At 39.6% G+C, this 26,655-nt stretch overlaps 1 long non-coding RNA gene and 1 pseudogene across 3 annotated transcripts; one reads left to right on the top strand and one right to left on the bottom strand.

The window, feature by feature from the left end:
• Positions 1–916: 916 nt before the first annotated feature.
• Positions 917–6,785, top strand: LOC131681295 (uncharacterized). 3 transcript variants are annotated; one of them, XR_009303892.1, is made up of 4 exons: positions 917–1,504; positions 1,703–1,956; positions 2,013–2,253; positions 6,110–6,785. It is a non-coding gene; the product is annotated as an uncharacterized LOC131681295 (long non-coding RNA). The 3 variants fall into 3 exon arrangements; XR_009303891.1 differs by having other exon boundaries at positions 1,012–1,606; positions 2,013–2,541; XR_009303890.1 differs by having other exon boundaries at positions 1,015–1,504; positions 2,013–2,541.
• Positions 4,027–5,827, bottom strand: LOC131681218 (asparagine--tRNA ligase, cytoplasmic-like; annotated as a pseudogene).
• Positions 6,786–26,655: the final 19,870 nt, after the last annotated feature.

Raw genomic sequence — 26,655 nt, 5'->3', positions numbered from 1 at the left:
TATAGCATGATGAAATCCTGTTTTTGTTGTAGTTCTATTAGTTTGCTTTTCCAAAAATAACATCGGTCAATTTATACACTTCTTGTTAATCTCTTTGTATCTTATTTTTTTGTTCGGCATGTTATGAATCTGCATCCTACATTAGATTCATACTAACACTTACTAACACAATTGCTTGCATATTCTCTCATGTACACTCACAATCCCTTCCATTACAAACGTACAAACGCTCGGTTCCTTCGCGGTAACAAAAACCTGGCCACAAACGGGAACATGCAATTACAATCATCTACACATATTCAAGCAAACCCACCGCTCGCGCGATCATGAATCGGTCACGTCCGGAAGTCTGCCCTCGGTTATAGAAGAATAGACTCATACCTTTAGTTAGACCAATTAAACAAAACGTTTCACGGTGACATGACTGGGAACTTTAGTGATATGGGGAAACTGACTCTTTTAGCATCTAGCACTAAAAATCAAGCATCAGACTCACGTTCCGCGCGCAACCATTCAAAAATACATGCGAATCAAGGAGTTTTGATTCTTAGGTGATACGATCCTCAAACACACCGATCAGCCATGTTGGTTTTAGAAATGACAGCTAACAACATTGTTTACTAGTTCTCTCCATATGTTTGCTTGGATTTCAGTGGGTAAACAAAGTTGTTCGTCCTTTTTCTTTCCCGCAGTCTGCTGCATGCTTACCTCACTCTTCACCAAGTTACTGCCAAAGACGAATCACGAAACTCTTGATGCTAATGGCCGCACGATTATAACATCGAATTTATGTAATCTAAGGGTGCAGATAAGCTCAGAAACGGAATTCCGTTTTCTTGCATCCCTTTTCCGGCTGCCCTTTTTTCTATTTTTATCCCTCTCTAAAACGGAATGAAAACTATTCCGTTTCGTGATCAGGGTTGTGTTAAACTCGAAGAAAATCTTCCGTTCCACAAATATTTGACATTTCGTTCCACAGCTTCCACATAGAGCTGTCAACATTGTTTTGACTGTTGTTACTCTGAATATAAACATTTGATATTATATTATTGCTATTAGATAAATTTCAAATAGTTACAAACAAAAAGTTAATGTTAAATCTTTTTTGTACCACTGTTGTTCCAAATCTTAGAAAAAAAAAGTTTATTCAGTTGGTATAAGGACAGACATGCAATTTGAAGACAACATATATGTGTAATTAAAATGACGACGAAAATAAGTTGTTTTGAAAACGAGTGCGTAGTGTTCCAGTTATGACCTAGTTCTTGTGGTGGTCAAGTTTCATTGCATTATAGACTGCTTTTATGTGTATCAAAATTTATTCATTGGCTACCATTGTGAATAACTTGCAACGGACAAGTTCATCTGAAACCTTTTTATTAGATATTAAAACTAATCATTGGCTTATTGTGTCGCAGTTTTCCCAATTGTAGATAGTAAAATTAAAGTCGTTCCTAGCAAACAATCGTGCATTCTGTTGGTTAATTTGATCTGCATAGTATCAGTGAGTAGTTGAGGGATATAACAATATAAACATTCGCGATATTCTAATCTGCATCTGTTTCTCATGCTGAAATATCGATATATCGTTTTGCATCACCTGCTAGTAAATATATCATTTTGCCTCATGTGCTTTAGTAAAATCATTGTTTTTCCTCACCTACTAAAGAAGAAAATTGATGTTGTTTATTTCTGTTTACAGTTTGTGACCAACGTGTATTTGTTCCTGCTGTCCAACAATTCGCTCGTTCAAAGGCAACAAACGGAGGATAGCGAATCGCTACCGGAACCAACGCAAATTCTGCTGATCGATCGTGTCAATTGTGCTTTACAACGAATCGCTATACTCCGGGCTGATCGTGATCCGGCACAAGATGCTATACCGGATCTACGCTTGCACGGGAAATTGTAACATACCGAAACCGAATGAGGGGGAAGATGCATCAAACGGTGCGGGTAAGTTCGATGGCGAATAAATATGAAAAATCATTACTGACTTCCGTTCATTGCAGTATCGTCCCCACTGGGCTACCGACCAACGTGTAATTGTTCCTGCTGTCTGAAAAGTCGACCGGACTCGCTCGATCAAGTACCAAAGGGGATACTGAGTCGCTACCGGAAGCGACACCAATTCCGCTGAAATCTATCGTTTTTGTGTTACCACGAACCGCTATACTCCGCGCTGATCGTGCTCCGGAACGAAATGCTACACCGGTTCTACGCTTGCATGGGAATTTTAATCGTACCGAAACGGTAAGAGTCAATGTCCATCTGCTTCCAGTGTGCGGCAATGAGATTTCAGCTCGCCGGATACACCACGGCCGCAGCTGCTTGTAGCAGGTGAATTTGCTCAACACCATATTACGTTTAAAAGCGACCCAGACCGCCCGAAATGTCACCTGATTTGCTCTCTGAACGCGTTGCTCATCCAGAGTTGCTTATTTTGGCTATTCGCAACTAACCTACACTGGATGCAGGTCGTTCCTGCATCCGCCACCCGTGGACGCCACCCGTGGCTCTCAGCTGAGTTTGTGTATGTATGTGAGTATCAAATAATGGCACTTTTCTCAGAGATGGTTGGACCGATTTAAACAATGTTATACTCAAATGAAAGGTGCAACATAGCCATAGGCTGCTATTGAATTTTATTTGGATCTGGTTCTGGAGTTATGAGTTGGAAAGTGCGATCGCACATGAAATTATCTAAACCTTTGTGCTTTTTGCATATAAAGAAATACTATGCAATCACTCCACAAATCAACTTTTCAACTGAGACTCGGGGGCCGAATGTCATGATCCATTCGATTCAGTTCGTCGAGATCGGTCAATGTCTGTGTATGCATGTGTGCACATCTAGGGGGAAGTGGCCCAATTCGGACCGCTGGCCAATTCGGACCACCAGCTGTTTCTCAGCTATGGTAATATTATGAAAAGCGTATATATCATTGTCATGGCTGTCATGTAGCTCTGTTTTATATCACAAAATTTTGCGGTTCTCAGTTTTCGTATGCGTGCGCTGGGGGCGAATGTTGTTTTGGAGCGCTTTTTTGAAAAATGTGTAAGCCAAAAAAAAAAAATTTTCGTTGGCAACAATATATCAAGTCAAATGCATTATCGTGATTTTGGATCTACTGGATAATATCTTTTATTTAATATCTTGTTTTGGGCGAGACTATCAACTGTTTTCGTTTAATTGGTGTGTGAATAATAGAATATGGGATGAGCTTGTCAAATTCCAGCAAAAATCCGCATTGCCGTCGACGGGGGTACGAATCGATGGGTTGACTTTCTTAAGGAAAATATTGGCACAGAAGAACAGTTCGGTGACGGGAGATTTCGATTCCTGCACCGATTAATCCATGACTTAAGGAAAGCGGTTGAATTGCAAGGTAAGAACATTACAAATTAAAAAAAAAATTTCACTCGTTACTGATGTCTATTTAACAGATAATCAAAACACCCAAATGCTACAGATTTTACAAAATCCCTCAAAGCGATTTAGAGCACCAGTTACGATAGCGAAATAAATCGAATTCTGGTGTTGTGTGAAAGTTCTGGCCGGTTGTACCAAATCATGGCCAACATTAATACTTTGTTCCTGGCCCGTGACATTCTACCGAATGCATTTGTATTCTTGCGATCCAGTAACTCTCAGTTGGCTGCTACCGGCGGGAACCCACTTAATTCAAATTTCCCCTCGGTTGGTACACGAACGTATCTGGTGTTCGCTTGTTCCTATTGGACAACGGGCCGTATGTAGCACTAGTGGATTGCACTGGAACCTCGACAACCGGGCTGTTTGGTAAGCACTTCGAACAGTTACTCTAGCCAGGAAGTTCAAATTCAATCAGAGAGTGCCGTACTTTGGTTAATGGGAACGACCCCGAAGGATATGTGATAAGAGTATTGCCTGCAACTGAAAATACGCGTTCATGTCAACGGGCTTTTAGGTGCCTAATAAAATTCCCTCATCTCTCTGTATGTTGCTTTATTAGATATAATACAAATATATTGATATAGAAAGACAATATTTTATTTTCTTAATGTAAAAGTGTCAATTTCTAGCTTTTTAGTAATACTGTTCAGAGAAATCGACCTCCGACAATTAATCGGCGATCGTCTTCACATCTAGACATGTAAAATGATTTAATTTTCGCGGGAAACCGGCACAGCATTATTGGTTCGTTTATTTGCTCCGTCATTTTTCGTTCCGGACCCTCCGGAATATCATCGCCAAACTCATAAAAAGTTCCATCATTCTTGGTGATGTTGTTCTCCTTTAGTCAGTCAATAGCATCGACATAGTTCGGTGGCATAAAATTCGGGTTAAGATGACCCCACGGAGATTTCAATACTCGATCGACAACATCTACTATCAAATCTTCCAGCCGATCAAGTAGCTCTTTGAAAGTAATAAAGGGACATTCACCCTCAATATAACTGTATTCTGCTAAATCACGGCGAGCAAGACTCTGCTCTGCACGGTAACTTTGAGAAATGCAATAGTCGCCCAATGCCGGCAAACAGGTTTCCATATATTTTTGTGAGCTTTGCGTCAGGAATGCTTCCGCCCTAAAATGTATTTATTGTTTCAGCAAATACTTCTAATGCGAACATTTTTTATTTACCTAAAATAGTCCAGTTTGAACAGAGTCGACCCTCCTTCAACTTGTGTTTGCACCAGCGTCGGCGGCGTTACGCCGTTCATGATAATGCTCCCTAAATGCCATCATAATGACATCTCTCATCTTGAGAATCTTAGAAGTATTTTCGCCTCTAATCATAATGTGTCTGTTATCGAGCTAGACATCAGGATGAGCATCCTCGTTCAAAATAGAATCTGCCCCACCGGCCGGAGCTAATCCAATTAGCTACCAATAATCAACGTGCAGCTCATGTCCACCGGGAGCGGACTTACCTTCTGGAACCTCTGACACAAGGTATCGCTGAGAACGCTTTTCAAGAATTTTCTTGAGCTGAGATTTGGCTACTAGTTCGTAGGGTGATTCCGATTTTGCATCCTTAGCGTTTACATAAATTCTTGGGAAAGGTTCCTTGCCGGCGTGCTTCATGGCTTGTAGGATTGTTTTGAAGGGTTTTTCCGTTGTTCCATCACCGAACTCGTCATCGCCACGCTTTTCCAAGGTGTAGAGATCGTCTGGAGGTGGTGAGAAAAATTGGATCAATATTCAATTATTATTATCCATCACCGTTGGTTGAATTTCAGCGGCCGTTCACTTTCCGGCAAGTGTAATGGATAAGAGTACTTACTGGCAACGTTTGTTGAGTGCCGAACAGGGGATTGATTTCCGTTTCATCCTTGTTACTACGAGTAGGTTATGCTTCTTTTACCATCTCAGCATAGATATCAGTTTCGGCTGCCAACGTCGGATGGTAATCTAACGAGAAGAGATTATATTAAATTCAAAAAAATTTTATCTTAAAGAAAGAAACCACCCAACTTACCACTAAGAATTGAAACTTTTCATAGTTAGCGTCATACTGTTGAACTTCGCTGTCCAAGCATTCCTGACATTCTTCCGGGTGTTGCATGTGCATCTACGCCCCCCGGAACGAACTGTCGGGGTGAAACGGATAGTAGATTCTTCGTATACCACTAACCGTATCGTGGGGGATAAAACATTCCTTCTTCATAGCTTCCAACAGTTCTTAGTGCATCTGGTGTAGGATAAATCGATTCCAATTTTGAATTAGACTGATCAGATTGATGTTAGCAATGTTGCTTCGGTCCGAAGAAAATATTAACCCCAGGGCAGCTGCTTCCGGAAAGAGAATTCCTTACAACAGCAGTGCGTAATGGGTCGAAGTGACAGCTGCTATCTAAACCAAGACTACTGAAAACTATAGGTAGGATTATTCAAGATTAGCTAAAACTAGTCGAGATTATTTTGGGAATAAAAAAGTTCACTAATTTATTTTAGTCCAACGTTTAGAGTGATTTCCCCCTAGGGGTGTGGATGTTTTTTTATAACCGTTGGGTGAATTTTCGTGAAAAAGTATGTGTCGCCACGCGATGGGAGTACAATGTACGATTATTTCAAGTCAATTTGAATAGCTTTCAATAATTATTTTCTTTGATATTTCACAGGTGCCATTAGGAGCCTTGAGGACAACCATAACAACTGGGTGACTAAACAGAACAGCGGGACATTATGATTTAGAGCAACACACCACCGTTCTATGAATCGTTGGGGTTTGCACTATGCGATGTAGAATAATATAGTCAATGAGACAAAATAACTAATCGAATGATTCACTGCGTATAGTTTTTCTCATGTTCCCAATCTTCTATTGGCAGACAGCCGCTTTAAATAATCGGTGCAAGGTCGTAACATTATTTAGTGGATTCTTGGTGGAAATGTGGTGCTTCCTGCCGATGTTGGTGACTCGAAGGCAAACCGAATAAAAGGGCTCCAGATTGAAACAGTTAAACATATAGGGTAGATGATTTAATTTTTCTCAAACTATTAGGGTGCTACACTATATTCCGATGAATATACTGGAAGAGGTAGAGATTTTGTGCGAAGTAGGGATACCAATTTTTTATCCCATAATTTGAACAGCAGACGATGTGTTCGGTTAGGTACAATAAATAGATAGGCTACGATGAAATAAAGAGATGTAACCCTCTCAGTGGGAGGCACGATTCTCGAGAGTCTAAGATAGAATATTTATGCAATTTCACCCGATCGAAGTGAATTATAACTCTTACAGAAACATGGACAAATGTATTGCGAATGAATAAATTATGTTTCTAAAGTAAATTGCTTTATGTATCGAAAGAAAATATCCAGTTAAGTTATAAAAGTTTGCCCTCTTGCTTTGGAACAATTCAGCAGTTTAAAACTCTCTTAAAATTAGACGTGCACACTCTGGGAGCCAAAAGCGATATACGAAGAATAAACTGAATCGTAATGACATTCTATAGAGAAAAGAAAGGAATTTGGCTTTCTTTCATTCATAATCTTTAGTAAAAACAGCGTGTGGTGATATTTCATTCGTTTGTCTATTCCTTATATAGTTTTAGTCGAATAGTTATCAGCTCCAAATCGCATTATGGCACGTTGAAATCTCGTATCGAGGGTATCCATTTCCACGTGTAGCCTTCAAAACTGCATGATCGCTGGTCCAAATAGCAGCTGTGTATCAAAGATGCTAACACGTTTCACTCGTTGTAATTTCGTAATTTGTATTGCCATACAAAAGAGCCTTCAACTGAAAGAGTACAGAAAAGAAACAAATATCAAACTGAATTTATTGAAAAACCCCGGGGCGGTGGATTGCTCTCAAGTTGCACTTTCTAGCAGAAGAGCAGGCCACTGGACGTGTTTCATTCCCACTGCTAGAAAGTGAAACACCAAGGCAATCCACCGCCTCGGTGTTTTTCAATGAAAAACGACATGAATGAGTTTACAAATGAAAAAGTATTATATCTTCAGTACAATGGAATCACTATCAGTGGGAACCTTGTTTAAGCTTCCGGGGTGAAGTCTTCTCACTACATGATCTTCTTATTGGCTCCTTAAAACACTACACAAGATCTTCCTACACTAGTTTCTAATCTGATTTGGATTAATCGAATTACACATCATAATTACACATCATAATACCAATACACAAAGGTGATTTATTGTTCGCAATAGAATAGAATTTATCATCAGGCATTATTTCAACCGTACATCGCTCATAAACAATTTGTCATTTTTGTTGACATGGTGTTAAAAAATATCCACTCTCGCTAGCTTACTATTCGGAAAAACAACAACAAAACTCCACAAGCACTTCCGGAACTTTTTTATGCTCCGATTGTAGTGAAAAACTTTTGCTAATATATATTTTTAATTGCAGAAAGATTTAAAATGTGATTGAAATTTTCGTTTGCTGCTTTTAATACTATATGTAAACAAAGTTTATCTCTTTCTGACTGGTAACGCAACGTATGATGACACACGAAAGAAAAATTGATAGGAGAAAAAGAGATGATCGATTTGTTTTGCTCTGGTTTAGACATATGCACAGGGTTGAACATAAGTTCCACTGCGATCCACAACGTCAAAACGGAACGGAATCGGAACGAAATTTCAGCTTATCTGGGCCCTAAGTTACACACACGCTAGCGCAAGCGACAAACACGTTAACATACAAACGTTCGAGCCCTTCGCGATCACACTACCCACGCCAATAGACAGATATGCACCCCTGGACTCAAACGCTAAAATTCATACCTTCCACGCACACACCATCACAGGACTCATAATTAGACTTTACATACAATGTCACACACAATAATTACAGGTTGTTGTCTGGCAACCGGGGGAAGTAGGCTTTTCTATCTCTCTTTTTGTACATACTCTTTGCTCAGCTTCCGGTCGTTGTACAAAACATCGCATTTTATTTACACTGTTAATTGAATGCATAAAAAAAGGCTTTTTATCTTTTTTTTTAAATCTAATGTGTAGAAATCTTTCAGGACAAAACTTATATCTTACAGTTCCCGGTCATTGCGCAAGCTTCACGTTTCTACACTGTTATTTGCATTCAAAGTAAAGGAGTTTCATTCTTTTCATTACTTTTTTTGTACTTTAGAGTGAGGAACGATTAGTATCGAACTTATACCCTACACAAGGCACCATAGCTTCGTCCGTCAGGTCAAGGATGTATGAAACCCGCTAGCCACCACCCTCGGCCCTAGTTGCCCATAAAGGGATGAAAAACTACGCATTGCGTTGCGTAAGCACGGTATAATTCGTAGATTGCAGACTGATGACTCTCATTTCCAGCCAGACTACTTGAGGAGCATTGTTTGGGAATAACAATTGATCCAGCCCAAGCGAGAATTTCGCCTGAGAGCCACCATTACGGGCCACGACCATCTTTACCGTAACTTGGGATGAGAAAGGAAGTGTTGATTTGGTACTTACTTAACGGAATGTCCCGACTCAGTGACACTCCCATAAGTACCACGGATTGAATAGTGGGTGGATTGTTAGTCAGGATTCGCTTCAAGCAAGCGATGCGACTGAGAATATACTTTCGCGCATAAGATGTTTGAATAGTTTATTGACTGTAGGAAATGTACGTAAATGTTCTAGGCGTTTAAATTCTGGGTAATCGTTTATCGAGATTGTTTCATCGAAAACAACTTGAACTCCGGACAGCTGGCTGTCGGGAGTGTTGTCGACAATGTAAAATGGACCGCAAACAATGAGTTTAAAAGTGGTATTGTGGAACATTCATAAATTATGTCACGCAAAGATTACCCAACGCTAACTAACCCTGTGTCATATTACCACGTTATTTTTCCCCTTGGTCTAATACGAATCAAATGATTTTAGTTTTTCCTTCATTTTGTAGTTGCACATTAATGCCGCTACTCGCAAAAGTGTTCATGTTCTATGGAATTTCCTATATACATGGCGCAATCGTGCGTAAAACGGTCAATTGCGTCAGAGCACATGATGTGCTCCCCTCCCATTTATGTCACAATTAGTCATCTCTCTTCCTCCTAATAGTGTGGTAGAATTTAGAAATGGTCCTTATTGCCCAAGTAACCAATAAGCATTATAACGTAGCCTAATATCTGCTTTAGATCCACATATAAAGCTGTCTTAAAGAGCCGTGAAGCCCTAAATACTGATATAATGCTGATATTATGCCAGAAAAGGCGAAATATAGTGCTATTACTGTGCAGAGATTGACAGCTCGTTTCTGCAGTACTAATGCTATTATATAGCACCAGCGCACAAATGTCAATTTTGAAAGCCTTATATTGGCAACACTAATGCTATTAAAAAGTTTTAGTTGGCTGTCATTGTTCGCAATGGTTTTGAAACCATTTCATATGTTTTCTTTCGGTATGATGAGCAAAAAGGAATTTTTTTAAATAAAATGTTCTGTTTAAAACCGTAATTATTTCTCTTCTAATGCATTTTAATGAATATACTTAATGGGTATTCATTCTCACATAAAATGAATGTTTTACGAAAATTACCTTCAGTCAGTCTCAAACTGAGGTACCTTGCCTCGTTCTTCACGGTAAGTGCGCTGCGTTTGCTCCCTAGACTGTATTGCACATGTTCGATTGAAATGATATATGCCGGATATAATCTTCAAGAAGAGTTGTATAACAAATAAACCCACAGCATTACAATAGCATTATATCGGCTTTTTATGTGCTCTATAATGGCACTTAATGCACTTGTAAAGCTTACATGCTTTAAAGATCCTTGAAGCATGTACGCGTTATATCAGCTTTATATACGCATATAGAGCAAGCGATAAAGCTATATGTCGGCTGTGCAGTTATGCATTATTGATGCTAATATAGACCTTCATTGCATTGGTAATGCTGTAATGGAGTTTCATGGCAACATTAGTTAAAATATATAGCCAATATAGTGCAATGGCTTAATGTCTATGGTTACTTGGGTGGTATAATCACAAGCATATTGAGATTCCGTAACTTGAAATTTTCCACCTCGTTCGAGTAAACGTTGCGATATTACAATGAAGACGCGAAACAGAAAAAATATAAATGCTGCGTTCCTAAACGATATTAACATTATGCACGAATCAAATACCCCCCGTTTCCAAATAGTACGTACTTATCCTTAGCTCAGTATAATTGACTGATGAGTAAATGGACTAAAAGTAAACCATTAAATACGACCATAAAACATTTGTATTTTGTGTTGAAATGATTGCCGCAAATTGGTAATTGGATTTGAATTGATCTTGCGAATTGTCAATTCTCTACCCATACATAATTCAAACGTCACTCACTCAGGCAAGACCATGCGTATTTCCCACACGCATTAAAGACTAAGTGGATTCGTTTCCTAGTTGGTCAAATAAACACTAAACAAACAAATAAGTTAGTTTGCTCAGTCTAAAGAAATATCAGCTCGATTGGCATCAACCGGCGGATATGTGTTCCCTTACAAAGCCATCAAATGAAAGTACATTTCAAATTACATACGACAAAATATGTGCAATTCATAATATAACGAAATGAAGATTGCTTAATTATTTGCATTTAAAAAAAGATCGGAAAATATAATTGCATAACCAAGGTGGTTTATTTTCAAAGATAGCACTGCTGATGAATCACTTTTTAAAAATTGGTGATAAGGGACGCGGACGAAAATAGCTGACCACCGCCTAAAGGGATAAAAGAAAGGGATAAAAAAAACTACGCATTCTCAAAAAAATACATTTTTAGCAAATATTGAATTAAACGCAATTTTTCGGTGAGCAAGTTTATGTTTATAATGTTTATAAACATCAAACTATGCTTTCCATTCAAAACGTTGTCCCTATTTCATATTTCGGAGCATCTCTTCAAAAAAGAACTCATGATAATTGGAAAACTGTTGAATCTCGGCTAAGAGATCAGTTACAAGATCCAATGTCCACAATTTGCCAAAAGTCCTCATGATGCTTAAAACACAATGTAGTGATCAGACAATATAGTTCCAAAATTATTATTTAACTAAATTAGTCAGACAACTTTTTGGTTCGTTTGAACTTGAGTCATCCTCAATTACCTGGCTACTTTTGTGATTATACGCTTTCTCAGGAACGAGTCGATGAAATTGATACCAATTTATACGCATTCTACTAATGCAATGGTAGGTCAAGTAATGGACGAAATAGTGGGTGCCGTCTTTAAAAGCGTTTAAATAGGATCTTTACCGTAAATCTTGGATCCATTGAGTACTAATGTAGCACCAATGATAACGCGGAAAGAGACCGATTTCTGCATGTTTTGATTATTTTCGTGCATTATGTGACGAACAGTAACAGACAACCAACGAAAAATTTGCATTTAAATGTATTAGGTATCGCCGTTCGGATCTACATACAGATTATCAGCAAGTTATTATACATTGATTTATGCAGACGCTGAAAGCCTGTGTAATTCATCCAATCATAATTTAATTTGCTTCCTGCAGTATTTTTACCCTTGTGATTTTTTTACGTCGCTGTATTTCCTGATAGATATCTGATCTGGCAATTTTCGCGTAGCGCCTAACTCGGAACCTTATTAAAATTATATCACTCACAAGTCTCATAAAAAAGGCGCGATTGTGCAGTATACTACTTGCAAGCCCAACGCAAGGAAAAGTTATGTTTCCCAAAAGTCCTTCCCCTTCCAGCATACTTTGTAATCTTCCTTTTGTGGCCGTGAATTATGTTTGACAATATTACTTCCAACCAAAATGACGAACAGAAAAAAAACTACAGTTTCTTCTCTACGCAATCGACACGTGCAACAATTCCAGCCCGGGAAAAATTAGTACAGCACCCTCATCGAAATCCGGTTCTCTTCTGTTTTCCTTCGCTATATAGGGAAAACTGTCCTGCACGTTTCGAATCAAACGCCCGCTTTCCGAAGCAGCATTGTATGCGCAACAGTCGGTCCGCTGCCAGCTTCACAAACTTTTAAGCAGCTCTGCGAGCTCTGGGACAGTCACCTTCACGTGACTTTCACACCGCACCATACGGACACGGGTCGGTCCGCCGCCGGGGGGCGGGAATGAACTCGAGAAACTGCTGTCAGCTAGCTTCCATCTGTTCGGTGTTTTGCAGAGAAACGATGGCGATTTTTTTTGGAACCATAGTTAAATCCGCTATAAAATGGGACCATCGAGACAGATCCTCCAGCGGGGAAATTTTACTAGATTGATGTAACGTTTAAGGAATGCTCTAACTATCATGTTGAGGTCGTCGTTTAGTTTTGAGTTTCTTTTTTTTCGAAGACATGTGCATAGGCGTCTGCCTGAGGAGAATCAAAGGTCGTGAACCTGGAAGCGGTTCCAAGGCGGCAGACTGCGAGAGAGAGACAGAACAAACCAGAGCGATCTGTAAATCTGTAATATAATAGTTTATTGTTCAGAGCAATACCCGAATTATTTGATCATTACAAAACCCTTTTTATGTTTTGAAACAAGTACCAATAAAACTCAACGCTTTTTCATAACAGTTAATATCCTTACCCGCAGTTAATGCTCTGGCTTATCAACTTACCACGAAAAAGGATCTCACTTACCACTATATCGACCATTTACCCACACGTTTCAAAGTACGCACAAACAGTACGGGTCAAAAGTTTGACTACACTGTCAAAAGAACAATTTATATATATATATATATATATATATATATATATATATATATATATATATATATATATATATATATATATATATATATATATATATATATATATATATATATATATATATATATTGCTTGTATTATTCACACGTTGAATTGGATCCTGTTGGAATCATGTCATATATTAACAATGGTGAAAAATTAGTAAGTTTTTGTTTTGGTTGATGCATATACCGCCCCGATGAAAAGTTTATTGGGACAATAAAATATGATAAAATTGAAAGTTATTCTGCTAAAGCTAGACAGTTTATAGGTTTCAGAACAAGGCCAGAATATCGAAGGTCCTTTTTGGTATGGCCGAGAAAGTGTCGTTATTTTATGAATATATTCAAACTTTTAACATGCGCTGTATGTATGAACGTGTCTAGAAATTGGATCCTAATTCAAACTTGACAAATTCCCTTAGAACGATAAAGGAACAATACGTGGCAATACTGGTGCTTCGAGACACAATTTTGTACCTCTAAGCCTAGCTACATATGTAACGGAACAAATACATTAAAATTATGCTGTGAATGTGACGCAATAAAATACCCATCGTAAAGTAAGCTTGGACATTTCACTATGATATATGTTTAGAATGCGTATAAATTACAATCCCAAGCACATAACAACCGAAAGCCCTACCCCGTGTGGAACACTGTTGCGGCTTACACACAAGCCCAATAAGAAAGTAAACTTTACTCCCAACGAAAAAATAAAAAGAATCCACAACCTTCAACCTTCCCGCTTGCGTCCCGGGGCTTTTTGGCTTCCTGACCCAAATAAACGAATCAAGCAGGGTTCCGGCATTCCAGACAGCTGCTTCAACGCGGGCAAGGTCGCCCGGCCTCTCGAATAAATAGACAAGACAACCCGGCCGTTTCCGGAAATCGTGAATTAACTGAAAATGAAGAGGTATTGCCATTCCATTCCTTCTTGCAGCTACTGAGACTAGGGGATAGCATTTTGGTTGGCCCTGAAAACTTAATTTGATTCGGCTATTTCGTTGGGTTTTAGGGTCATCATTCTTTCAGTCTTATTGCTGTAATGCCATCAGATGTGTCGGAGTGTTAGTTTGTTTCGAGGCTTAGCATCTTTTTTCTAAGCTAGTGTACAATGCAAACAACTTACCAATTACGCTACACTTGGCATCGTGATAATGCTTTCCAATTATGTGAAATTTAAATTTAATTTTAACTTATTGGCATTTTCATTTTTGACTTTGCACTGCACCGGTATAGTCGGAGCTAACTCATTCAAACTAATCGTATTAGAAAAAAAAAACTCATCGAAAAATAAAAACGTGTTTCCTTGTATTATATTAGACGAGAATTGTCCAGATTCTGTATTTTCCCGACAAATTAAAAAAAAATCAGCAGTTGCATGAACATTTTTAATCAAATATATTAATCGCCTATTAAAATATCTCAGATCCACCTGCCAACAACTCCTCTCAAATCCAACTGGCGTTTCGTAAAGATCAAAGAAAATGCTAAAACATTCTCCCCATCCTCAGGTTGGAACTTCAATCCCCTAATCCATACCATGCTCTCGCCTCATCGGAACTGTTCGAATAGAGAGATTAAAAAAAATCGTCTCTCTACGCAAACGTCAGGAGAACCACCTGTCGCCTTGGTTCGGCATTCAGATGACGGGGGGAAAACGAGTGTACCAAGAAAAATGCTCTATAAAAAGGCCAAAAGGAGTGCGAGAGTTAGAGGTCACATTCCACCATGCGAGACGATCAGCTGTTTCGAGTGGGAAGCAAGTCTCGTGAGAAGATTTTAAAACAGCTCTCTTTTGATCCTATTAGTAATGTGGCGGGAAAATTTGCATCGAATTATGGTTTCACTCAATCATAGTTAGTCAGTTAAAATGAAAATGGCTCCCGTTTGCTTATGTTATGCGGCATGATACGGTAGATTGAAGTCGTCATTTTTTTGTGATTTACAGTTTAAGTTTCTTAAAACTAAATTTTACCTGAGAGTTTACAATTTACTAAAGACAAAGGGGAACATTTCGTCGCTGTTGTGCTATCTTATGACAACCGACATTTTGGGTAAAATTGAGTTTGATATGCCACGACTGATGTGAAAATCAAAACATCAATGACATGAGAATTTTGATCGAATCATTAAATACTGAATTTGATAACGATGTGTTAATTTTCTTAATAGTATCTTGTCATTCTGCAAGATGCAAAATGTCGTTTGGAATGCGAGAATTTCCGACTAAAATTTCAATTCCTTTCCTCAGATTTCCAACCAAAATTTTAATTCCTTCCAAAATTATTTCGTCCATTCTTTAGCTAAAAATAATTGACACGCTTTTTATTTTTTCAAGCTACTAGTTTTTTAACTTTTGAAGCTTATAGAATGGAACATTTTTCAATCACTGATAACTTGGAAACGTTTCGATATATGGAAAAAAAATTAAATAAAAAAGTTAAAAAAAAGGTTAAAGTTAAAGCTTTTTAAAAATAAGCTTACGGAAAAGAAACAAAAAAAAAATTTGGTGCATAACTTATGTAATCTGCAATTATTAGATAAAATTGATTTTTTTTAAAGTTGGACTACTTTTTTAATAATTATTTTCTTTAAATTAAGAATCATGTTAAAAAGATTATGTAAAAATTTGGGAGTGGATATCAAAATACTTTCCCATTATAATTGTAATATATCGTAAAGTATTTAGAGAACCGCTCTGAAATTTTTACCCAATCTCAATATAATTAAAAATAATTTTAAAAGATTAAAAAAAATTGGGCCAGCCTTTTAAAAAAATATTTACATCTAATATTTGCAGAATATATAAGTTACATAACAAAAACAAATATTAAAAAAAAATCCGGTGAACTCATGTGAATACACCCAGGTTTTTTTACGCGGTTTTTTGCGGGTTTTTTTGCGAGGTTTTTTTACGCGGATTTTCCAATTAACGCGTTTTTTACACGGATTTTCCAATTAACGCGGTTTTTTTACGCGGATTTTTCAATTACCGCGGTTTTTGCAAAAATATTCGAAGTTCTTTTGAATGCAAAAGACTTAGAAGATTTTCGGAAAGATGGAAGAGACGGGTCTAGAAGATTCCTTATGGCCCGCACCCCAACAATATGAGTATTTTCGGAATGGTCTTGAAGAGTAGGTACTAGAAATTGATTTTTGACGCCATTTTGAAATAAAAAATGGCGACTTCCGGTTTAGCGAAATTCGCTATAACCCAATTGATATGGGTATTATCGGAATGGTATTGACAAGTAGGTGCTAGAAATTTATGTTTGACGCCATTTTGAAATCCAAGATGGCGACATCCGGTTTAGCGGAAATTTCCTACAACCCATGCAATATGGGTATTGTCGGAATGGTCTTGAAGAGTAGGTACCAGAAATTTATGTTTGGCGCCATTTTGAAATCCGAAGTGGCGACTTCCGGTTTAGTGAAATTCGCTATAACCCAATCAATATGGGTATTTTCGGAATGGTCTTGACGAGTAGTAGACAAAGATCGATGTTTGACGCCATTTTGAATTCCAAGATGGCGACTTCCGGGTTAGCCACATTCACTATAAACCAGTCAATATGAGTGTTTTTGGTTCCAACAATTGATTTTTGACGCCATTTTTAAATCCAAGATGGCGATTTCCGATTTCGCGAAATTCGCTATAACCCAATTAATATTGGTATTTTTGGAAGTTGAAGTTGTAGTACAAATAGTTTTAATTAAACAGTTGAATTTACTTAAATTTAAGCAATATGTTTAATTTGAATAAATTCAAACCCCCAACTCACACCACATACGTCTCTTTCTTCTCTCTCTTCCATTCTCACCGCACTTTCCTGGATGAACACATAAAAATATTGTGCATTTTGCTGGTTTACGATTAGATCTTATATTTGAGGGTGATTTAGATGATCGCCCAAATTTTTCATGCGAGAATTTCGGTAAACCGGAAGTCGCCAACTAGAATTTTAAAATGGCGGCAAGCATCGACGTTTGTCTGGTACTCGTCAAAACCATTCTGAAAATACTCATGTTGATTGAGTTGTAGAGAATATCGCGAAACCGGAAGCCGCCATTTGGGATTTGAAAATGGCGCCAAAAATCAATTTTCATGGAAAAGCTTGCGGGGAAGGTGCAGATTTATTTATTTCTGACACCTACTCTTCAAGTCCATTCCGAAAATATCCATATTGATTGAGTTATAGTGAATTTCGCTAAACCGGAAGTCGCCATCTTGGATTGCAAAATGGCGTCAAACATCAATTTCTGGCACCTACTCTTCCAGACCATTCCAAAAATACCCATATTGATTGGGTTATAGCGAATTTCGCTAAAACCGGAAGTCGCCATCTTTGATTTCAAAATCAATTTCTGGAACCTACTCTTCAATACCATTCCGAAAATACCCATATTGTTGGGGTGCGAGTCTTCCAGACCCGTCTCTTCCATCTTTCCGAAAATCTTCTAAGTCTTTTGCATTCAAAAGGACTTAGAACATATTTTGCGAAAACCGTGTTAAATGCGAAATCCGCGCAACAAAAACTGCTAAAAATATTCTAAGTCTTTTGCTGAGAGTTTTTTTTTGCGCGGATTTTCGAATTAATGCGGTTTTTTTACACGGATTTTCCAATCAACGCGGTTTTTTTACGCGGTACGCATCCCCCGCGTAAAAAAACCTGGGTGTGCACACCTTTTATTATTTAATGTGTTTCCCACAAATTGAATTAGTATTATTAGTGATTTATAAAATTTATGAAAATAGGTTGTAAAGTTCAAAAACTCATAACTTGAAAAAAAAAAATCGTATTTAGCCAAAGCAAAATATTGGTGTCAATAATTTTTGGCTAAAGAATTCAAAACAAAATGGAGGGAACTAAAATTTTAGTTGTAAATCTGACGTGGAATGACACGCATTTTGCAAATGCTGGAAGCAAATCTTTTTTAAGTCGCCCCGAGAATTTTTTATAACATTTATAAATGTATTCAGAAGATTGTGTATAAATTTCAGAATGGAAGTAGAAGTATTTTACGAGATATTTCAGTTTTAATAGGTCTATCACCGGGCCTTTAGTGTTAAATTGTTTTAAGTACATAATTGTAATATCTCGTAAAGTATTTTGATATCCACTCCAAATTTTTACACGATTTCTTCCGTAAGTTCATTTGAAAGCGCAAATTTTTTTATTTAATATTTTTTCTATATATCGAATCGTTTCCGATTTTTTTTTATTCATTTCGTTTATTTGATAGGCACAAATGCGTTAGCTTGGCGGTGCCAAATGCTTATGTTTTTACATTTTGGATATCTTAAAACTAGGAGGTTACAATGTTGAAATATTTTTTTTACAAAGGAAAAAAAAAAGTTTACAGCTATCTTAAGACTAGAAATAAGATTCAATATACAAGAGAGGGCCAAAAGATTTTTTTATGAAAAAATTTAAAACAAGGGATTCACTTTGATATACAAGAGGGGGAGTAATAGTATTTTACGAAATATTTTACGGTTATCTTAAAACTAACAATATAGTTTAGTACACAAAAGAATACAAATATTTATGAGAAACTTCACAAAAATCTTAAAACTAGGGATTCAATTCTATTTACAAGATGGAGGACAAGAGTTTCAATAAAGAGTAAAAATTATAGCTATCTTAAAACTAGGAATACAGAATCCTAATTTGAATTTTTTAACTAAAACTTATGCTTGGTCAAGATATTCAGAGGGTGGCTTATTTCCGCATCAGTGTAGCAGCAGTTGTATCAAGGACAGGGGAGAGACAGGGAAAGAAGAGCAAAACTTGCAACTTTCGCTCGAACGGGGGGGGGGGGGGGGGGGGTAAGGGGGATCAGCGAAACAAATTTGCGCCTCAGTCTAGTAAGTCGTCGAGTACCGGATTGGCGGATGGTATTCTTCGGACCCGCGGGGAATCCTTCAAAAGTCATCGGACCTCGAGTCGCTCTCGCTTCAGTTTCCTTCTATGCAGGCGTAGTGGTAAGGGCGACGGCGGTTACATAGTGGCACTCTGGAGCTGATCGGTTCCACAAGGCAGGAGGAAACTCTAAAAACGAGAAATAAAAGAGAGGGGCTAAATTGGGATATTTATCGTTTTTATGAAGGTATAAATAAGGGACATATAGGGGAAATCACGAGTTGCCAGCATATCTCGGACTGGTACATTGGGTGGTCTACCTCGGGCCCGAAGGGATTCCTTTAACTGAGACCTGGCGTCACAATACCCGGCGCATACCCAGACAACGTGTTCGATGTCGTGATAGCCCTCGTCACAAGCGCATAGACTACTCTCCGCAAGCCCAATACGCCGCAAATGCGCATCCATGGTGTAGTGATTGGACATAAGTCGGGACAATACGCGAATAAAATCCCGACCCACATCCATCCCCCCTGAACCAAGGCTTCGTTGATACCTTTGGGATAATCGAATGTAGCCATCGTCCAAGTTCCCCGTTGCTCCACGAGGTTTGCCAACTGTTGAGCGTCCTTTGACGACAAATACTAAAAAATTCGTTGAAGCAGATTGGTCTTTCGTATATGTCACCATTTAATGCGCCCGCCTTTGCTAATGATTCGGCCTTTTCATTGCCCGGGATAGAACAATGAGAGGGGACCCAAACAAAGGTAATCTGATAAGATTTTTCAGATAACGTACACAAGGACTCCTGTATCATCCCCAGAAAATACGGGAATTGCTTTTTAGGCTTCATCGCACGAAGAGCCTCGATAGAGCTGAGGCTGTCCGAAACGATGAAGTAGTGATCTGTGGGCAGAGTGTCGATGATCCCAAGGGTGTACTGAATTGCAGCTAACTCTGCGACGTAAACTGAAGCGGGATCATTGAGCTTGAATGAAGCGGTGATAGTATTGTTGAAGATACCGAAGCCAGTGGACCCATCGACATTTGATCCGTCAGTGTAAAACATTTTGTCGCAGTCGACTTCTCGGAATTTATTATAAAATATATTGGGGATCACCCGCGGGCGTATATGGTCCGGGATTCCACGAATCTCTTCCTTCATGGATGTGTCGAAGAATACAGTAGAATCAGAAGTATCTAGGAAACGGACACGGTTGGGATTGTACGAAGAAGGATTGATGCTCTGTGCCATGTAGTCGAAGTACAAGGACATAAAACGGGTTTGAGAATTAAGCTCGACGAGCCTCTCGAAATTCTGAATCACCAACGGGTTCAGAATGTCGCATCGGATGAGCAATCGATATGAGGGTTCCCAAAATCGATTTTTTAGCGGAAGAACGCCCGCCAGCACTTCGAGACTCATCGTATGGGTCGAGTGCATTGCAACCCAAGGCAATGCGCAAGCAACGATACTGGATTCTCTCCAGTTTGATGAAGTGTATGTTCGCAGCGGAGCGGAAACAGAAACACCCGTACTCCATCACCGACAATATCGTTGTTTGGTACAACCTGATCAGGTCTCCTGGGTGAGCACCCCACCATGTTCCAGTTATTGTTCGGAGAAAATTGATCCTTTGTTGGCATTTCTGTTTCAGATACCTAATGTGACATCCCCAGGTACCTTTAGAGTCGAACCAGACCCCGAGATATTTAAATGTGAAAACCTGGTTGATCGTTGCACCCATTAATAAAAGCTGGAGTTGCGCCGGCTCACGCTTCCTAGAAAAAACAACCAACTCAGTTTTCTCCGTGGAGAACTCAATACCCAGCTGAAGAGCCCAAGCAGACAAATTGCCCAAGGTATTTTGTAATGGTCCTTGCAAGTCGGCAGCTTTGGGCCCTGTAACAGAGACCACCCCGTCGTCTGCAAGTTGCCTTAGCGTGCATGAATTGGCAAGACAATCGTCAATGTCATTCACGTAGAAATTGTAGAGCAGGGGACTTAGACATGAGCCCTGGGGAAGACCGATGTAGCTAAATTGCGATGTTGTTAAATCGCCATGCGAAAAGTGCATGTGCTTTTCAGACAACAGGTTTAGCAAAAAGTTATTTAAAATTGGCGAAAGACCATGCTGGTGCAGCTTCTCTGACAGAATGTTGATAGAAACTGAGTCAAAAGCCCCCTTAATATCAAAGAAGACTGATGCCATCTGCTCTTTGTTAGCATAGGCCATTTGGATTTCTGTAGAAAGCAACGCAAGGCAATCGTTCGTCCCTTTGCCTTTGCGGAAGCCAAATTGTGTATCTGACAGTAAGCCATTTGCTTCAACCTAATTGTCGAGGCGAAACAAGATCATTTTCTCGAATAACTTCCGAATACAGGACAGCATTGCGATCGGCCGATACGAGTTGTGGTCGGAGGCTGGTTTTCCTGGTTTTTGGATGGCGATGACCTTCACTTGCCTCCATTCATAAGGGACAATGTTACCCTCAAGAAACTTGTTAAATAAATTCAACAAGCGCCTTTTTGCAGTATCAGGCAGATTCTTCAGCAAGTTGAATTTGATTCTGTCTAACCCTGGGGCGTTATTGTTGCACGATAAGAGAGCAAGTGAGAACTCCACCATCGAAAACGGTGTTTCGTTCGCGGTATCGTGAGGAGACGCGGCGCGGCACGTTTTCTGTACCGGGACAGAGTCCGGACAGATCTTCTTGGCGAAAGCGAATATCCAACGGTTTGAATATTCCACGTTCTCGTTGGTACTATTACGGTTACGCATACGTCGAGCCGTACCCCAAAGAGTGCTCATCGCTGTTTCTCTCGTTAACCCGTCGACGAACCGGCGCCAATAACTGCGTTTTTTGGCTTTCATTAAACTCTTCATTCGCCTATCTAGCGACGCGTACTGTTGATAGCTAGCAGGTAACCCGTCTTCCCGGAAGGCCTTCTATGCAGTGGACTTCTCCGCGTACAGCTCTGAGCACTCTTTATCCCACCACAGTGTGGGAGACCGTCCATGGGTATTCGCGCTGGGTGCTGGTTTAGTCTGAGCTTGATTCGCACTGTCGAGAATCAAGCCAGCCAAAAACCTGTACTCTTCCTCCGGAGGAAGTTCTTGAGTGGATTCGATTTTAACGGATATCGCGGTCGCGTAACTCTTCCAATCAATGTTCCGTGTGAGGTCATATGAGACATTGATTGTTTCCGATGGTCTTGAACTGTTAGCAATTGAAATCACGATAGGCAAATGATCGCTACCGTGGGGATCAGGGATCACCTTCCACATGCAATCTAACTGTAGCGAAGTCGAGCATAGAGATAAATCCAACGCGCTTGCGCGTGCTGGTGGTGTAGGAATCCGCGTCATTTCTCCCGTGTTTAAGATGGTCATGTTGAAATTATCGCAAAGATCTTGGATTAATGTTGATCTATTATCATCATGAAGACAGCCCCATACCGTACCGTGCGAGTTAAAGTCTCCCAGAACTAGCCGCGGTGCCGGTAAGGATTCCGTGATATTACAAAGCGTTCGGTGCCCTACCGAGGCTCTAGGAGGAATGTAGATGGAAGCAATGCAAAGGTCTTTACCTTTGATTAAAACTTGACAAGCGACAATTTCAATGCCTGATGTCGAAGGGAGGTTAATTCGGTTGAAAGAATAGCACTTTTTGATCCCCAAAAGTACTCCTCCATAGGGGTTTTCTCGATCCAGACGAATTATATTAAAGTCGTGGAAGTTGAGATTTATATCGGAAGTTAACCAAGTTTCACATAATGCGAAAGCATCACATTTTAAATTATTTAGTAAAAATTTAAAGGAATCGATTTTCGGGAGGATACTTCTGCTGTTCCACTGTAGAACAGTGATCGAATCGGTGACCTCGTTCGATGACTTAGCCATCGAAGGATACGATCGCTGCAAGGAGGGGCCATTTAGTAGTCAACTGCTTCAAAAATGTTTGCACTATAGGGAGAAAACGTATCAGAAGGCTTTTAAGAGGATCAGTAACATTGAAAGCTGTGAAAATTAAGTCCACTATGTCAGAAAATTTCATTAGTCCGCTACTGGACTGAGTATCTGTTTGAAAAAAGGGGACACTTGGGGTTTTGGATGTCCCTGGAAGTGGTGGGTACTCCTTGTTAGAATTAATATTTCCAAGTCCTGGAGCAAATTGCTTCGGCTTTTGTGCATCACTTCCGTTGGATTTATTGGTTGTAGATGGCGCACTCTGAGTGGACGACACCTTGGCACCCTTACGAGGCAATGTAGGGGAGGCTGGATTTCTCCTCTTCCTGGATTCCCCTGGGTTAACCAAAGATGTTCCCTCTCGTGGGTCGTCAGATTCTTGCTCAACGTTAGCCAAACCAGCATAGAGATTTTCGAACAGGACAGATGGCGAAGCATTCTTTAGCATTTCTGCATAAGAACGCCTTGAGCGTTCCTTAAGGGAGCGCTTAATTTTATCCCCGCGCTGCTTGTACGCAGGACATGATTTAAGAGCATGTGAAGGGCCCCCGCAGCAAATACACTTTTCAGTTTCTTTGTCGCAAGAGTCATCCTCATGCTCTCCTTCGCATTTGCCGTATCGTTTCTTATTTCCACAATATGTGGCTGTGTGGCCCAACTGCTTGCAATTGCTGCAGTTCATGACCCGCGGTACGAACAGGCGAACTGGTAGGCGAACCTTGTCAAGGAGGATGTAGTTGGGAAGAGAGGACCCGGCGAATGTCACCCGAATCGAGCCTGATAGAGAGTAGGTAGTCTTACCTCCCTCGGTGTTTGCGGTATACAATTGTTTGCATTCCAAGATCTTAATCTGTTCAAGTGAGGGGTCCTTAAAGCAGCCAACCCCGTGCTCCAACAGTTCTTCGCATTTCAGGCCCGGTTCGGACACTACCCCATCGATTTCACAGGCCACACAAGGCACGTACGCTTTAAATTCCCGCGTAAAGCGCTCACAGCAAGCAATCGCGTTTGCCTGGCCGAGATCACTCACCAGAACACGTATCTTGTTTGCCCGAACACGTGTTATCTGAGTTACGGCCGGGTAATTAGCAGTCAGATCTCGAGAAAGTTTTAATATATTAACCGGTTTCCCTCCGGTCCGAAAATATACCACCCATGGCCCAGAGGAACCTTCTGGGTACTGCTTTATACGGGGAGCAATGCGAGTATTAGGGGGATTAGGGACTTCCATGATTACATCAGATGGTATTTCGCCCTCGGCCATTTAAGCACGAGGGCAGAGCGTTATATAAACGGGAATGTGTCTTATTATTTGATTACAAGGTAGAGTAAAAGTAGGGAAAAGGAAAGAAAGCAAACGAGGAAAAAAAATAAAGCAAAACTTATCTGCAAACAACGTCGATTGTTCCGCACCAGCGAAAACAATGTACTGGATTTACTGCCGACACCAGCAGAATGGCAGCTAATGAACGAACAAAGGATGACCTTGAATCACTGAAATTTACACACCGAACACCACTGTGAAATATAACGATCCGTTCCGTTCAAAGGTTGGGAGACGTATGACGTTTCCGAATTATCAATGATTCAAGAATTTTATATTTCATAAACTTCAAAAGTTCAAAGACTAATAACTTATTCATAAGTATTATTTTTAGCTAAAGAATGCAATAAAAAATCGAAGGAATTAAAATTTTGGTTGTAAATCTGACATAACTGAATTTATAGCAATTGAATTGATTCGATTCCGTTGAAGCAGTGCTGTCAAGGACAGTTTCGGTAAAGGCGAAAAATGATGTTTTGATATAATTTCGTTCTCTTGCAATATTAATTAAAACTGACAAAGCTTCTCCATTGTCCCTTTTCCATCAAATTGTAGTATTGTAAATATTTTAGGAGAATAGTATTGAGCACGGGAATGAAAAAATTGACATCTTGAAGTACTGCGAAAGAAGCACATATTTTGATCAAAACAGATTTTTCGTGATTCATGACTCCAACAGTTCTAAGAAAAAATAGTTTGAAAATCTACATAGGGAAAAAAGTAGGTCAAGGAAGCGTTAAAATGAAAAATTAAACAGTATCGATAAGTTATAAAAAAAATTGAATTGTGTTAAAATAATAATTTGGATAAAAGGACTAAAACGAATGAATGAAAAATTGTTGTAAGATTATTAAAATAAAGAAAACGGATTAAAATGTATGAACAAGAAAAAATAAATAAAATGTATAAAATGAAAACAGCGCGTAAAATAAGTTAAATAAATGAAATGTGTAAACTAATCAGAATTAATCCAAAGAATGAAACGAATTAAATAAATAAAATGAATAAAATGACCACAATTGAACGAAACGAATAAAATTCATACTGAACAAAATAAATGATTAAAATAAAATGATGAAATATTTAAAAAATAGCCCAATATTTAAAATGAATAAAATAAATGAATGATATCAATGAAATTTATAAACTGAAGAAAAGAGTAAATTGAATATAATTTAAACAGGCGCGACGAATCCGTTTGCTTTGGTGAGGTCATCTCCACCAGCAGCACCTGAAGTTATTCAACAAGAGCAGGAGGAGGGGAAGCAGCAGCAGCAGCAACAACAGCCAGTGCAGAGCGGGATGAGTTACACCCCGCAGAAGCCAAAAATAGTGGTGGCGAAGTACTTGTCATAACTCCATAAGTTTGTGGACGCTAGAAACATTGTCCATCGGGACTTAGAATCCGAAAGGCGCTACCGCGTCTACCGTGAAGGAGTATGATACGGCAACGCGGAAGGCTGGTTTAGCTGAGCGTCGGCGATGGCGTCGGCTTAGGTTACTTCTTTCCTAGCCCCTCCGGACTAGGGGAAAGAGAGGCAGATTTGAGTGGAAAACACGCAAGTTTCCGTGACTCCAAAGAGGTCAAGAACCTCGCCAGGAGAAGACCAGGCGCGCCCAAGAGACGGACGCTCGAGGACGCTATCGTTGCCGAAGGAAAGCACGTCATCTAACAGGGAGAAAACGGGAGTACCGTTGTAGGTCGGAAAGAGAAACACGGGAAACAGCAAAAGCGGAAGGAAGAGCGAAAAAGGAAAACCTCCGGCTCGCCAGAAGATGCCAAAGGGAGAAGCCGTGCTTATCAAAGCCAATGACGCGACGACCCATGCAAAGGTTAGAGAGAACCCAGAGCTGAGAGATTTGGGGGAAAACAGCGTACCCAAAAAAGGTGAGATGCTCTTCAAGTTGAAGAAGGATCCCACGATTAACAGGTCGACCTTGCAGGAGACTTATCAAATCAATAGGTGAAAAGGCAGAAGTTAAAGCCTTAAACCCGGAGATGGTGATTGGGTGCAAGGACCATTATAAAATCACGACGAAAGACGAGCTGAGAGGTGCACTTAAGCAGCAGTGTAACTTGGGTCAGGTGCACATGACAATCCGGTTAATGAAGGGATACGGAGGAACTCTGACAGCGATAATTCGTTTATCGGTAACCGCTACCAACAAGCCGCTGGCGGTAAGTAAAGTTACGGTTGGATGGTCGAGATGTCCATTGAGAGTTGTCACACGAGTGACTAAATAAGAGGAGAAATGCTTCAGGTGTTTGGGCGAAATGCGAGGTGACAGGCCATCTTGCAAGGGACTGC

This window comes from Topomyia yanbarensis, chromosome 1 (genome assembly GCF_030247195.1).
Source record: "Topomyia yanbarensis strain Yona2022 chromosome 1, ASM3024719v1, whole genome shotgun sequence".
Classification (NCBI taxonomy): Eukaryota; Metazoa; Arthropoda; class Insecta; order Diptera; family Culicidae; genus Topomyia; species Topomyia yanbarensis.
This window is presented reverse-complemented; position numbering and strand designations above follow the sequence as displayed.